We start from the raw sequence: 16,531 nt of genomic DNA, 5'->3' as shown, positions 1-16,531 counted from the left end.
ATAAATATTTTCACAAAATATTGCATGACTCTTAAGATCAGTTCTCTGTTAAGAAATAAAGAGAATAAAAGAAAACATTTTATAATTAAGATAACATAGACTCACTCAACCATACCTTAATTAGACCAACTGACATACTCAGGTAGACTAACTCAACCATGCCAGATGTAGACCAGTTGAATACTCAGGTCTACTAATTCAACGATGGCAAATGTAGACCAAAATTGACATACTCAGGTTGGTTAACTCAGGCATGCCAAATGTAGACCAAGGTGACAAAGATAGACTAACTCAACCATGCCAAATGTAGACCAAGTGACATACTGGAGTATTGTTTACACTTTATTAGACCAAAGTGACATATAACGGGGATATATTTAGACCTTAATTATTTTGTATTTTCAAATTTTCATTCATTCATTGCACATTCCATATTTTAAACCCTGTTTCATCCACACTAATTAAAACTGGTATATGGGTACATCAGAAAGAAAAACTTAATCTTTTCAAATTGATTTAATTTTGATGCTGGAGACTATAAGCCTTATATCAGCAGACTTTATTCATGAGCTCATTTTTACAAGCTCAAAACATCATTTCAGGAAAAAGTCATTGTGACCCATTTAGATTTCTTTATTAATATATATTTTCAACCTGTACAGTTGACACTGCTTTCCCTGTAACACTCCATTTTCCAGTCACAAGTGACATCATGCAAGACAAAGAAAAGTATGGTCATTGAGAGAATTCCTTATTTTTATCATAAGACAAGATTGCAGGGCTTGTCAAGCTATGCCCTTGTTAGACTAGTTATTTTCCCTAAAGCTATCTATACCCTTGTCAGATTAGTTTACCTTCCCTAAATTTATTTATGCACTTGTTAGATTAGTTACCTTCCCCAACGCTATCTATGCCCTTGTTAGATTAGTTGCCTTCTCTAAAGCTATCTATGCCCATAGATTAGTTACCTTCCCCAGCGCTATCTATGCCCTTGTTAGATTAGTTGCCTTCTCTAAAGCTATCTATGCCCATAGATTAGTTACCTTCCCCAACGCTATCTATGCCCTTGTTAGATTAGTTACCTCCCCCAAAGCTATCAATGCCCATAGATTAGTCACCTTCCCTAAATTTATTTATGCACTTGTTAGATTAGTTACCTTCCCCAACGCTATCTATGCCCTTGTTAGATTAGTTGCCTTCCCCAAAGCTATCTATGCCCTTGTTAGATTAGTCACCTTCCCCAAAGCTATCTATGCCCATAGATTAGTTACCTTCCCCAAAGCTATCTATGCCCTTGTTAGATTAGTCACCTTCCCCAAAGCTATCTATGCCCATAGATTAGTTACCTTCCCCAAAGCTATCTATGCCCTTGTTAGATTAGTTACCTTCCCCAAAGCTATCTATGCCCATAGATTAGTCACCTTCCCCAAAGCTATCTATGCCCTTGTTAGATTAGTTACCTTCCCCAAAGCTATCTATGCCCTTGTTAGATTAGTTACCTTCCCCAAAACTATCTATGCCCATAGATTAGTCACCTTCCCCAAAGCTATTTATGCCCATAGATTAGTCACCTTCCCCAAAGCTATCTATGCCCATAGATTAGTCACCTTCCCTAAATTTAAATTTGTGATTCCTATGCCCTTGTTAGATTAGTTACCCTCTCCAAAGCTATCTATGCCCATAAATATGCAGCCACTACAAATGATTTGTTGTCCAAATGGAGGCCAGGACTTTGCCCATTAGACCAACTTCTCACCATCTGCACAGACATGATATTCCATCTCAGAGGATGGGACAAACTCGTTTGGCTCACATCAGGTATATCACTGCAGTACATCCTCCAGAAATCACAGTCAATACACATGCAAGCACAGAGGGTTTCGAGGCACACCTCCTTCCATCATTCTGGGAAGCCTGTAGAGCTTGGTCCCCTCAGGATTGTCATTTACATATCAACATTCTTGATATTAAAGCCATTTTAAAAGCTTTTCATTGGTGACGGTAGGATCTACATGGGAAGGGATTTCTTACTCTGTCTGACAATTCCACTGTGGTGAATTATGTCAAACAGCAAGGTGGAACCATGTCCCCAACACTTTGCATTCTTGTTTTTAATTTTCCTCATGCAGGTTCGTTGTATTCAAAGCTCAGATAACATGTATTAGTGGACTCGACCTGGAAGAATTAGCTAATACAGATGGAATGATCCCTTCATCATTCAGTTTTAACTCAGATATGTATCTGATGGGATCATCCAATGATGGACCTATTTGCAATAAGGTAGAATGACAAATTCCCAGCCGTGGTCTCACCAATCCCAGACCTGAAGTCCTGGACAGTTGATGCTCATTCGTTAGATTTTAATGGCCTAGATGCTTACCCTCCAACACCTCCAATTCAGAAAGCAAGAGAGTCGGAGTGTTGTCTTGTCATGACTGATCCACTCAGATGGACAATCATTGATCAACAACCTCATTAATCTCGCAGCAGAAATCTCCAGGAATCAACATTGTGTCTCATTTGTTCAAACAACCACAATGGCATGTGTTTCATCTCAACCCAGAGTGACTGAACCTACACATCAAGATTTAATTAAACAAACCCACAGGAACAAATGGTTCTCACAAACAGTGGTGGATAAATTGCTCAAATGGGATATCCATTCATTTAAAAGTGCATAAAGGTAAATGGAAATTTTTCACACATTGAAGTGCCCAAGAATACATTCCACTGCAGGCATCCATACCTCAAATACCGGTAGCTAACTTCCTAATATGGCTTTCTGATGAAAAACAATTGGTACTAATTGCAATCAAATGCTACTGTTCCATGATCACTAACACCCTGTATCATCGAGGAAGAGAGGATTATAAGGTCCATCCATTTAGTATGTATGCAAACATCTGGCAAAGCTTGACCCCTTCCCCATCCATGCATACCTTTTTACACACCCCACCTGTGTATGTACACTTGACGCACACACACACACATGAATTATATAGAACGTCCTATATTTAATCCACGCAGAAACCATAAATGATTAATAATATTAATGTGTTTAATAAAACAGATAGTCCACGGATGTTGAATGTCTGGCTGCATAAAAGAATTACGCTGCGTAAGTTTAAACAATTTGTATAGTGCCCGCCAAAGCTCAAATGCCAACTGAACCCAGTCAAACAGGTTACGTATTAGACAAATTATTATCGAGGTCTCATCTTCCACCCCTACCCCATGTCATGCGTATGTACATTATCAGTAGACCCCCCATATGCATTTGGGTTACCCCCCTCCATGTGTATGTACTAAATGGACGGCCACATATTGGACAAAACAAAGACTTATATGCTCTTCTGTCCAATTTGTTTTGCACATGTGTGATCTTTGCAGAAAGTGGAATCTAACCTGGCTGAACAAGACACCATTTGAGTTGCTCTCAAGCTCACCTCTCATAGAAGACCTGTTTCCTCACTGCATTAGCAAACAGCAGCAGAATCAGTGAAATACATGCTCCATCAGTGGACCTGAACTACATGCAGTTCCAACAAGATGGGTCAAAATCACTCATGAATGTCCCTGCCTTGATTGCCAAGAACAGGTTCCCATTCATGGGGAATCAGACTTTTGTAATAAAATTCCTGTCTAATCAGGACACTTCGTCTCATGATTGCCTTCAGGACCCAGTGCGAGCTCTCAAGTGACACTTAGGAAGGACCTAACCAGTTCAAGGGAGATCATTTTTACCCCTCACAGAGGGAAAGGACAACAGACACTTTCATCCTGGATAAAAAAAAAAGGGTTATTCATTTCACATATCAGAAAATAACCCCAGACCAAATGAATTTGCTTTCCATCGTGGCACACGAAGCTAGGGCAGTTGCCACAAACATTGCTTTTGAGGGAAACAGTTTTTTCTGGCATTTTCCATGCCATGGAATAGAGATCTGGGTCCACTTCCCCAGCTTTTCTCTCTGAGATCTTTCATTCTGCGAGGATCAACTGGGTCAGGTGGGACCTATAGCCATGGTGTAACAATTTACCTGAATGGGCCATTCAGCAGCTTCATATAGACAATGGATTCATGACTTCCACTGGATTTGTCGTAATGTAAAGTTTTCTCTTTCAAAGCTGCTTCCCTACATTCTGTTTCACATACCTTAGGGGACTGGAGGTAGTCTGTCCAGTATAAGGGGATGTATCTCCCTATTGCTTTCACCCATTCTCCTAAGATATTATGATCAGGTAATGTACTTGAAGAAGAAACCAATTTTTTTCTTATAAAATATATTTCTTCAGTAACACTTATCCAATCATAATACACATACACCCTCCCAGCCTCCCCACAGTTATATCTGTATAGAGAGCATGCCTTCCACTCCAGTAGTAACTGATGAATTCACAGGATTTGTTGCCAATCCCTGCATCAAAGGGATATCACTTTATTTAACTGCCATATACTGCCACCTAGGTGGATTTGTGAGGTAGTAGTAGTTTTTCTAAGGTATTATGACTGGTAAGTATTATATAAGAAACACATTTTACTTTAAAAAAATTGGTTTCTGTCTAATAGTTTTCAAATTCAGCAGTAATTTTTGCTTGCAGTTGCTAGATTTTATTGATATGTATTATTCTTACTTTCTGCTTTTGATAATCAAAATGACAATCAGAAGGAAATTGTATTGTAACTAGAGTGAGAGCTTAGTTTCGAAATAAATATATATTTTTCTAAACAATAAATGAAAACATTTAATTTTAGGTTCATTGGCCAGATAAATCAAAACATTTCTACAGATTTGGTGCAGATGGTTGTTTTGATCTAGAAATATGGTATGTTATCAAAAGCTTCTTACTACAGAGAGATATTTAAAGTACTATTCATTTAATATGTACCATTTTAAAGTATCATTTATTTCATACATACCATTTTAAAGTACCATTTATTTCATACATACCATTATAAAGTACCATTTATTTAATACGTACCATTTTAAAGTATCATTTATTTCATATGTATTATTTTAAAGTATCATTTATTTCATATGTACCATTTTAAAGTACCATTTATTTAATATGTAAGTCTTGAATATTGCTCAGATCACAAATGGACATAAATATTAACATTAGAGAGAATAAAGTTTAATTGTGCAATATATGATCAGGTACACAACCTATAAATATGTTTGTGTCTTAGAATACAAGGTACACAACCCATAAATATGTTTGTGTCTAAGAATACAAGGTACACAACCCATAAATATGTTTGTGTCTTAGAATACAAGGTGCATGGTTTATGCCCTTTTCCACATACAGAGTGGAATCTGGTATGTTTAGTGAAAGTAACAGTATTTCCTCAAGTCCTGGAAATTCTCTTAGTGGCTGTTTTTTATATATAAAAAATCCATAAACTTGCAATTAGAGAAATCACCAGTACTCTGTTCTAACTCTGTTTGGTACCTGAGACTGGAAATAACATCATGGTTTGTGTGCATTCTCTGATATTACAGATTTGGGTCGCAATTAATTTTCCTATATAGTATCTACAGTTGTTTAAATTACTGAACTTTCCACACTGTGTCCAAATCATCATGAGTTCTTGTCGTAGCTTATCTGGCATTTCTTTGAGGGCTGGACTGTAAACAAAGCAGCATGTAATGGATCACAGATTGCAGATCAGTATCAACATCTATGCCTCAAAACTTCCTATGCACTGTCACTGAAATACATGCAGACAACCATATCATGCTCAAGTTCTAAACAATAAAAAATTACCTTTAATTCAATATGAACAATGCCTAAATCCAAGTCATGTATCGCCACCAAAATGAGAGAGGAGAAAATGCTCTAAAAGTAGACTAACTAAGCAGGAAGTAATAACCGTGACCTAAGTCCTAATTGAGCATTTGTATGTGAACTATTTGTGAAATGTTTTATGACTAATCACTAATAAATAAATTCTCATATTTCTTTTTGTGTAACATTTTTGATCATTTGGCACTGCATTTTTTATAGTTAATCAAGTATGCCTTCATTGAATCGTGTTCGTATGTGAAATCTGACTGCGTGCCATTTACAACAAAGTACAAAAGGCAAACATACATCTTTTTTAGTTGAACTTCAGTTTAATCAATAACAAGCAATACTTAAGTCCATTTAATAAACTAAAATTATAATGAAATATGCTTAATTCATCACTCTTAAAAAACATTCCTAAATCGACCCAGGGCTATTCATTTATGTACTGAATACAAACTTGTTTGCCGAGAGTATGTCTATTATTGAGGAGTGATAGAGTCTTAAGTCAAATTCCTAGCCCAGCATTACTACTGATTTGTCATGTCTGTTCTTTTTTCCTCATGATCAAAAATTACTCAAGCAGCATGTATGCCAGTGTCATTATCATCAAAGATTATAGTAAGTTAGTGAATATTTTCCAAATAGTCAAAATAGGGTGCCTTGCAAGATTCATTTAATTATACATCTGTCATAAGGTAGAGCATTATGTTATGATGTCCACCCATCCATCTCATCATCCTTCCCACTATTTAGGATGTCCACCCATCCATCTGATCATCCTTCCCTCTATCTAGGATGTCCACCCATCCATCTGATCATCCTTCCCACTACTTACGATGTCCACCCATCCATCTGATCATTCATCCCACTATTTAGGATGTCCACCCATCCATCTGATCATCCTTCCCACTATTTAGGATGTCCACCCATCCATCTGATCATTCTTCCCACTATTTAGGATGTCCACCCATCCAACTGATCATCCTTCCCACTATTTAGGATGTCCACCCATCCATATGATCATCCTTCCTACTATATAGGATGTCCACCCATCCATCTGATCATCCTTCCCACTATTTACGATGTCCACCCATCCATCTGATCGTCTTTCTCTCTATTTAGGATGTCCACCCATCCAGCTGATCATCCTTTCCACTATTTAGGATGTCCACCCATCCATCTGATCATCCTTCCCACTATTTAGGATGTCCACCCATCCATCTGATCATTCTTCCCACTATTTAGGATGTCCACCCATCCAACTGATCATCCTTCCCACTATTTACGATGTCCACCCATCCATTTGATCATCCTTCCTACTATATAGGATGTCCACCCATCCATCTGATCATCCTTCCCACTATTTACGATGTCCACCCATCCATCTGATCATCTTTCTCTCTATTTAGGATGTCCACCCATCCAGCTGATCATCCTTTCCACTATTTAGGATGTCCACCCATCCATCTGATCATCCTTCCCACTATTTATGATGTCCACCCATCCATCTGATCATCCTTCCCTTTATTTAGGATGTCCACCCATCCATCTGATCATCCTTCCCACTATTTAGGATGTCCACCCATCCATCTGATCATCCTTCCCTCTATTTAGGATGTCCTCCCATCCATCTGATCATCCTTCCCTTTATTTCCAATTTTGTTTCTGCACAATATCTCAGATGTCAATTCCCTGTAAATGAAGAATAAAAAATGGTTTCTGCACAATAACTCAGATGTCAATTCCCTGTAACTGAAGAATAAAAAATGGTTTCTGCACAATAACTCAGATGTTAATTCCCTGTAACTGAAGAATAAAAAATGGTTTCTGCACAATAACTCAGATGTCAATTCCCTGTAAATGAAGAATAAAAAAATGGTTTCTGCACAATAACTCAGATGTCAATTCCCTGTAAATGAAGGATAAAAAATGGTTTCTGCACAATAACTCGGATGTCAATTCCCTGTAAATGAAGAATAAAAAATGGTTTCTGCACAATAACTCGGATGTCAATTCCCTGTAAATGAAGAATAAAAAATGGTTTCTGCACAATAACTCGGATGTCAATTCCCTGTAAATGAAGAATAAAAAATGGTTTCTGCACGATATCTCGGATGTCAATTCCCTGTAAATGAAGGATAAAAAATGGTTTCTGCACAATAACTCAGATGTCAATTCCCTGTAAATGAAGAATAAAAAATGGTTTCTGCACAATAACTCAGATGTCAATTCCCTGTAAATGAAGAATAAAAAATGGTTTCTGCACAATATCTCAGATGTCAATTCCCTGTAAATGAAGGATAAAAAATGGTTTCTGCACAATAACTCAGATGTCAAATCCCAGTAAATGAAGAATAAAAAAGAAGGTTTCTGCGCAATAACTCAGATGTCAAATCCCTGTAAATGAAGAATAAAAAATGGTTTCTGCACAATATCTCAGATGTCAATTCCCTGTAAATGAAGGATAAAAAATGGTTTCTGCACAATAACTCAGATGTCAAATCCCAGTAAATGAAGAATAAAAAAGGTTTCTGCGCAATAACTCAGATGTCAATTCCCTGTAAATGAAGAATAAAAAATGGTTTCTGCACAATAACTCGGATGTCAATTCCCTGTAAATGAAGAATAAAAAAATGGTTTCTGCACAATAACTCAGATGTCAATTCCCTGTAAATGAAGAATAAAAAAAATGGTTTCTGCACAATAACTCACTTTTCAATTCCCCGTAAATGAAGAATACAAAATTGTTTCTGCACAATAACTCAGATGTCAAATCCCAGTAAATGAAGAATAAAAAAGAAGGTTTCTGTGCAATAACTCGGATGTCAAATCCCTGTAAATGAAGAATAAAAAATGGTTTCTGCACAATAATTCAGATGTCAATTCCCTGTAATTGAAGAATAAAAAAATGGTTTCTGCACAATAACTCAGATGTCAATTCCCTGTAAATGAAGAATAAAAAATGGTTTCTGCACAATAACTCAGATGTCAAATCCCTGTAATTGAAGAATAAAAAATGGTTTCTGCACAATAACTTGAACTTTCTTTCATGAACAGATACCAGACTTCCACACTGATATTATATCCAATGAGTTGATGTCAATGTTCACATTACATCCTGACATTTTATCCAATGACCTGATCTCAGAGTTTAGATATCACCCTGATATTATAACCAATGAGCTATCGAAGTTCACAAAGTGGCATATCCAGCAGAATTTGGTGGTGGTACTGTAGAAATATCACAAAGTGGCATATCCAGAAGAATTTAGTGGTGGTACTGAAGAAATATCACTTTAATGTAGAAGTATCACAAAGTGGCATATCCAGCGGAATTTAGAGAGTGATGTCTATAAACTAAACTTGCAGTGATTGTGAGTTTACCAATGGGATTTTGGTTCTTTGTAAGGACCTTGGTTCTTGTTTTGCTCATTTCTGCATTCAAACATGAATTGTGTGTGGTATTGGCAACCTTTCAGTCTAGTTTGGTAACAGACACTTCACCCAAATTCTGATTGTCACTTAATTTGGATTCGTAAGCAACACACATTAATGCTCGATTTCTCTATTGTTTTCAAACATGAATTAAAATCACTACTGGAACAGTTTAATAGAATTGTTTCTAAAAATGTGTGCCATTTGTCTTGGAACTTGTATAGATACTCTATCAGAATATTAGAAACAGGTAATGCAAGTTCAGTCACTGATGTGCTGCCTGATTCAGGCGGAAACAGGTAATGCAAGTTCAGTCACTGATGTGCTGCCTGATTCAGGCGGAAACAGGTAATGCAAGTTCAGTCACTGATGTGCTGCCTGATTCAGGCGGAAACAGGTAATGCAAGTTCAGTCACTGATGTGCTGCTGATTCAGGCGGAAACAGGTAATGCAAGTTCAGTCACTGATGTGCTGCCTGATTCAGGCGGAAAACCAACTACAAAAGAAGTTTAATACTCAAAGTCTTCGTTTTTTGTTTTTGGAGTTCGTTGTCGGCATTTCTTGGTGGCACCACATTACACAAGTACATGCTAGAAGATGTACAGAATTGACAGGTTTTAAGACCTATTTATCTTGATAAGGAAATACAGAAAGGAATGATGGAGAAAGAATTGAGCAGAAGATAAATGATATTTGCCTAAATATGGAAATATAGGTTTGAATAACATACACAAGAGTCAATATGTTTGCTAAATGGAAAAAGAAAGTGGTTCTGGAAGTGATACTGTCACTGTGGCAATAAAAATAGTATCACCACTGTAGTGATTCAAATTTTCTCCCACTGATATATCAACATGATATATATATAATAATATATCAATCTGTCTTGGATAAACCAGAGTTCTAGGAAGTCACATTGTACAAAACTACTCCATGAGTTTATTTACAAATGAACTTTATGTCAGATCCATTGTAAATATGTTCATCCTAATTATATCCCTAAAAAGTGACACATTTCTGTTGTGGATTGGCTACATGATACATACCTTTGGCAGACATCATGATAATTGTATCTATAAGCTGCCAAGTTTGTCATATATTGGTCATGTGATACATACCTTTGAAAAGCACCATCATAACAAACTAGAGGCTGCCAAGTCTATGTCATAGATTGGTCATGTGATACATACCTTTGAAAGCCACCATCATAACAAACTATAGGCTGCCAAGTCTATGTCATAGATTGGTCATGTGATACATACCTTTGATAGGCACCATCATAACAAACTATAGGCTGCCAAGTCTATGTCATAGATTGGTCATGTGATACATACCTTTGAAAGGCACCATCATAACAAACTATAGGCTGACAAGTCTATGTCATAGATTGGTCATGTGATACATACCTTTGAAAGGCACCATTATAACTATCTATAAGCTGACAAGTCTATGTCATAGATTGGTCACATGATACATATCTTTGTCAGGCATCATCATAATTGTATCTATAAGCTGACAAGTCTAGTCATAGATTGGTCATGTGATACATACCTTTGTCAGGCATCATCATAATTTTATATATAACATGACTTTATGTGATGGATTGGCTACAAAAGACACATAATGTATATAATCAGTTATAAGTTTAAGTCCAGCTACCAACAACATGGACCCTGATCTACCATCACATAATTTTGCTAACACAAATCTATTTTGAGGGGTTGGTTGTGGATTGATCCAACAAGTAGATTAATTTGTATTTGGTTTCACTTTTACCAGATGTAAACAAGTTTTGCATGGTGTATGCATACAATTATGATAAATGATCCTTATTTTTATCTATCAGTTGTTTATCATTACTTGAGCTGCATCATATTTTGAAAATACATGTTAAGACAGATAATTCAGTTTGTAAATAACATTTTATACTAAATCATCAAATTTACATTAATATCTCAAATTGAGAATGACAGATTTTGGCATCAGTAATCAGTGTATAGACAATTTTCAGGATGCAATGAATAATATAAATTGTTTTAGCAATACATGAAAGAATATTTCTTAGAAAGACCAAATTGATGTATAAAGTATCCAGAAAAGCCATTCCTGTCTATCTAAGCAATATCTTTCACCAGAGATGCTGATGGTACTCCACATTTAGGGTCCATAAGAAGTAAAAATTACATTATACTCAGGCCAAAGAAGGAATTGTTTAAAAAAAGTTTTCAATATACTGGTCCACTGGTATGGAACAATATTCTCAGTGACATAAGGCAGGCTCCTAGCATATCTTCTGTTCATAATGTATCAACTGGATGAAATCTTTAGACAATTGAACAGTTCAAGTACAATAAATACTGACTGCTTTTCTGTAATTTTCACAGTTGAATTTTTCAATGCATAATATTTTATACTTTATACATGTTTATGTGTTCACAGATGCCTGTGCATATGTTCCAGGCTTGATACTTTGATTTTTAAAATCACTTAACTATCTAGTGTCAAGCCAGATTCTTCACATCATGTTGTATATAATGTATATATTGTACATAACAGATAGAAGGCTTCAAGGTAGATTAGTTTTGTAACTAAATGAGTTACCCTCTCTAAATAAAGTCTTTATTAGTACATGTAGTAGTAATATTAGTAATTTATTTTTCTGTGAGAAATTACTTTCATACAGTGACTGTTATTAGATTGTCCACAGATTCTGTAACAAGATATAAAATGGCTGTTTCAGGAACACATACTTGGGACCCAGGGAATGCACTCTCCACTTAAATAGTCGCCCATAGATGCAGTGTAGAATTTTATACCATTGTCATATGAAATTTATGAGTCCCCTGGCTTATATGTTAAACAAAACTGCTTTCCCTGGGTGCCAGGTATGTTTAATGGAACAGCCATCATGTTGTGAGATATCACAGGTACACTTGTGTCAGAGTAAATAATTGATCCTTTGAAGGATGCTGACTTTTTAAGATAGCTTTTTTATTGTGTGATGTTTACTTTTTTCTTTTTGCTAAGATGAATGCATTTTTGAAATATTTAAATTGTTAATGTTCATGTTTTGCACAGTGTAAATGATAAACAGTATACACATACTTAGCTCTTATTCTTATCTACCATTGCTGTTTTGGGCTGAAATTTAAGTCATATAATAACTCAACATATGTAAGGGTTTGTTTTAAAAACAATTTGACAAATATATCTTCATCCTCTGTGCTATGAATGTTACAAAAGAGCAAAGCATAATGGGAACCATGTATGTTGTTTGTCTATTAATTATCTGCCTATCATCATTTGTCTTACTTCATCACCAGTCTGTGCATAAGATCTGTCTTACTTGAAAAATTAAAATATGGAGTATAGTATAAAGGAGTCAAATTAAAATGGGGAGTGTTACTGAAAGAAGTCAAATTAAACCACAGAGTATAGTATGAAGGAGTCAAATTAAAACAGGAAGTGTAGCATGAAGGAGTCAAATTAAAACAGTAAAACAAAGTATAGCATGAAGGAGTCAAATTAAAACAATGTATAGTATTAAGGAGTCGAATTAAAATGGGAAGTGTAGTATGCAGGAGTCGAATTAAAATGGAGTGTAGTATGAAGGAGTCAAATTAAAACAGAGTGTAGTATGAAGAAGTCAAATTAAAACATGGAGTATAGTATGAAGGAGTCAAACTAAAATGGGGAGTATAGTATGAAGGAGTCATACTACAACCAAGTATAGTATGAAGGAGTCAAATTAACACATGTAGTATAGTATGAAGGAGTCAACTTTTAAAAATGTATTGTATGAAGGAGTCAAATTAAAACATTATAGTAGGAAGGAGTCAAAACAGGAAGTATAGTATGAAGGAGTCAAATTAAAACATGGAGTATAGTATGAAGGAGTCAAAATAAAATATGGAGTATAGTATGGAGTCGAATTTTAAAAAACAGTATAGTATGAAGGTGTCAACTTAAAACATGGAGTATAGGAAGGAGTTGAATTAAAATGGAGTATAATATGAAGAAGTCAAATTAAAGCAGGGAAATTGTATGAATGAGTAAAATTTAAAGTTTGTATAGTATGAAATTTAGTATAGTTTGTAAATTTGACCTCCCACAAACCACAAAAAACCCCAGGTGGAGAGGTAAAAAAATTCATACTCTCTTGCTCATGGGCAGCCTGTGTATGGTGAACTTCCTTGGGCAGTTTGTGTATGGTGAACTTCCATGTAGCCTGTGTATGGTGAACTTCCATAAGCAGCCAGCCTATTGTTGTTGTTGTTATGGTGAGGTTTAAAGCCATTTTTCAGCACACAATAGGCTATGCATGGCAGCCAGTATTAATGGTGGAGGAAGAACCCAGGAAAACCCCAGGAAGAACCACTGACCCATGAGAAGCTACTGGCAAGCTTTCTCACATACCCACATTGGTCGAATCCTAGACTTAAACCCATGCAGACAGGGGTGAGATGGCAGTGATCCATAACAGAGAGTGCTTTAGATCACTCAGCCACTCAAGACCCCTCCCCACCCAGCCTATGTATTGTCAACTTCCATGGGCAGTCAAGGTATGACGAATTTCCATTTCCATGCAGCCTGTGCATGATAAACTTCCATAGTATGAAGGAGTCAAATTTAAAAAATGGACTATAGTATGAAGGTGTCAAATTTAAAAAATGGACTATAGTATAAGGTGTCAAATTTAAAAAATGGACTATAGTATGAAAGTGTCAAATTAAAACAGGATTATAGTATGAAGGTGTCAAATTAAAATAGGGAATATTGTATGAATGAGTAAAATTCAAAGTCAGTATAGTATGAAGTAGAGTATAGTATGTAAATATGACATCCCACAAACCACAAGGGACTCCAGGTGGAGAGGTAAAAAATATATACTCTCTTGCACATGGGCAGTCTGTGTATGGTGAACTTCCATTCAGCCTGTGTATGGTGAACATCTATCCAGCCTGTGTATGGTGAAATTTCATGCATCCTGTGTATGTTGAACTTCCATGGGCAGCCTGTGTATGGTGAACTTCCACAAGCAGCCTATGTATGGTGAACTTCCATGCAGCCTATGTTTGGTGAACTTCCATGGGCAGCCAGCCTATGTATGGTGAACTTCCAAGGGCAGCCTTTGTATGGTGAACTTCCATGCAGCCTGTGTATGGTGAACTTCCATGCAGCCAATGTATGGTGAAACTCCATGGGCAGCCAGTCTATCTATGGTGAACTTTCATAGTATGAAAGAGTCAAATTTAAAAAATGGACTATAGGATGAAGGTGTCAAATTAAAACAGGATTATAGTATGAAGAAGTCAAATTAAAATAGGGAATATTGTATGAATGAGTAAAATTCAAAGTTAGTCTAGTATGAAGTATAGTAATATTGTATGAATGAGTAAAATTCAAAGTTAGTATAGTATGAAGTATAGTATAGTTTGTAAATTTGACCTCCAACAAATCACAAGGGACCCCAGGTCCTATGTATGGTTAACTTCCATGGGCAACCAGTCTATATATGGTGAACTTCCATGGGCAGCCGGTGTATGGTAAACTTCCATGCAGCATATGTATGGTGAACTTTCATGGACATCCTGTGTATGGTGAACTTCAGTGGGCAGCCTATGTATGGTGAACCTCCATGGGCAACCAGTCTATATATGGTGAACTTCCATGGGCAGCCTCTGTATGGTAAACTTCCATGCAGCCTGTGTTTGGTGAACTTGCATGCAGCCTATGTATGGTGAACTTCTATGCAGCATATGTATGGTGAACTTTCATGGACATCCTGTGTATGGTGAACCTCCATGGGCAGTCTATGTATGGTGAACTTCCATGGGCAGCCTGTGTATGGTGAACTTCAATGCAGCATATGTATGGTGAACTTTCATGGACATCCTGTGTATGGTGAACTTCAATGGGCCGCCTATGTATGGTAAACCTCCATGGGCAGTCAGTCTATGTATGGTGAACGTCCATGAGCAGCCTGTGTATGGTGAACTTCCATGCAGCATGTATATGGTGAAATTTCATGCTGCCTGTGTATGGTTAACTTCCATGAAGCCTGTGTATGGTGAACTTCCATGCAGCCTGGGTATGGTGAACTTCCATGCAGCCTACATATGATGAACTTCCATGCAGCCTGTTTATGGTGAACTTCCATGCAGCCTATTTATGGTGAACTTCAATGGGCAGCCTATGTATGGTGAACCTCCATGGGCAGCCAGTCTATGTATGGTGAACTTCCATGGGCAGCCTGTGTATGGTGAACTTCCATGCAGCATGTATATGGTGAAATTTCATGCTGCCTGTGTATGGTGAACTTCCATGGGCAACCTATCTATGGTGAACTTCCATGCAGCCTGTGTATGGTGAACTTTCATGCAGCCTACATATGATGAACTTCCATGCAGCCTATTTATGGTGAACTTCCATGCAGACATTTGGGAGATATTAAAAGCAATTTTGATAATTTACGGGCTACTCTTGGGTGGTTGGGGGTGCAATAAGCTCTGCAAAATGTGTGTCCTAAGGTAGAATAATTATATAGAAAAGTATATGCAATGGTACCCTGTAAATAAAATTCTTAAAAATAATTTTATCAGGCACACTTAAAACTTTCAAACATTTTTACTGGTTGAGGACTATATATTCCTCATACTTACTTTATACGTCAAGAAAAGTGTAAAGTTACTAACTTTTCCTGACATTTCCATGCAAAACATAAAGCAAAGCATATTATGTGACAATACCTGACTGGGTTCAAAATGTAAAGTCAAGAACAATTAGACTGAATGACAATTGGTTTCAAAATTCTAACTTGAGCTAATGGAGTAAGAAAGTCAAAGATTAAGGTCACTAACTGAAATAAGAAAGATAAGTTTTGCACAATGACTCGAATTTTCCAAGATCTACAGTTACCAAGCTTTGTCAATGGCTTGAATTTGAGGTTGGGAAGAAATATTTCAAAGTTAGGCTCAAAGATCCAAAGTCAAGGTCACTCTGAAAGAAGAAAAATGTTTTCTGCACAATAATATCAGCTCTTTGTCACATACCTAAACCTAAACTTTGTGGATAACTTGCTCTTGGGGTAGAAGTCTACAGATTTGAGGGTCAAAATGTTAAAGGTGAAATTCACTATGACTGAAAGAAGATAAATGGTTCCATAGCAAAATGTCACTTTTGAATATAGAGGACTATTAAACATGTGTGTGTGTGTGTGTGTGTGTGTGTGTGTGTGTGTACAGTAATGTGCTGTTCATACTACTCTTGTTATCAACAGTAATGAGAAGTTGGAAGATAGTGT

The sequence above is a fragment of the Sinohyriopsis cumingii genome, chromosome 4 (assembly GCF_028554795.1).
Source record: "Sinohyriopsis cumingii isolate HCF-2022 chromosome 4, ASM2855479v2, whole genome shotgun sequence".
In the NCBI taxonomy this organism is placed as follows: Eukaryota; Metazoa; Mollusca; class Bivalvia; order Unionida; family Unionidae; genus Sinohyriopsis; species Sinohyriopsis cumingii.
The sequence above is the reverse complement of the archived record's forward strand: the minus strand, read 5'-3'. Positions refer to the sequence as shown.